Source organism: Penaeus monodon, chromosome 29 (genome assembly GCF_015228065.2).
Source record: "Penaeus monodon isolate SGIC_2016 chromosome 29, NSTDA_Pmon_1, whole genome shotgun sequence".
In the NCBI taxonomy this organism is placed as follows: Eukaryota; Metazoa; Arthropoda; class Malacostraca; order Decapoda; family Penaeidae; genus Penaeus; species Penaeus monodon.
This window is the reverse complement of record NC_051414.1, coordinates 3,238,296-3,238,744: the sequence shown is the minus strand read 5'-3', so window position 1 is coordinate 3,238,744 and position 449 is coordinate 3,238,296.

The following is a 449-nucleotide window of genomic DNA, read 5'->3' as shown; positions in this document are numbered from 1 at the left end:
GCTGTCTTTTGTCAAGATAAGGCCTGTATGAATGTGTTAAGTCAACGGCATATTAACTCCTCCCTCCCTCCCTCCCGTGCGAACTCTTATATACTAACACCTGTTAACCGCTGTCCGCCACAAGCACCTATGGTGTACTGTACATCCGCTCCGCCCTAACCCCCCCCTCTCCTCCTCCTCCCCTCCTCCTCCCCACAACCCTCCCTATCTCCCCACGCCACCCCCTCCCTCCACCTCCCCACGCCGCCCTTCCCTCCACCTCCCCACGCCCCGAATCCTAAACACCCACGACCTCCCTTCCCTTCCCACCCCCAAACACCAAATCACGCCCAAACCCCCCTCCCCCCCGCCCACTCTACTCTTCCCCTTCCTCCTCCTCCTCCTCGTGGCGCCCACCACCCTTTGATCATCTCCGCACATCCCTTTTCCACCCATATCCTTCCTTTACC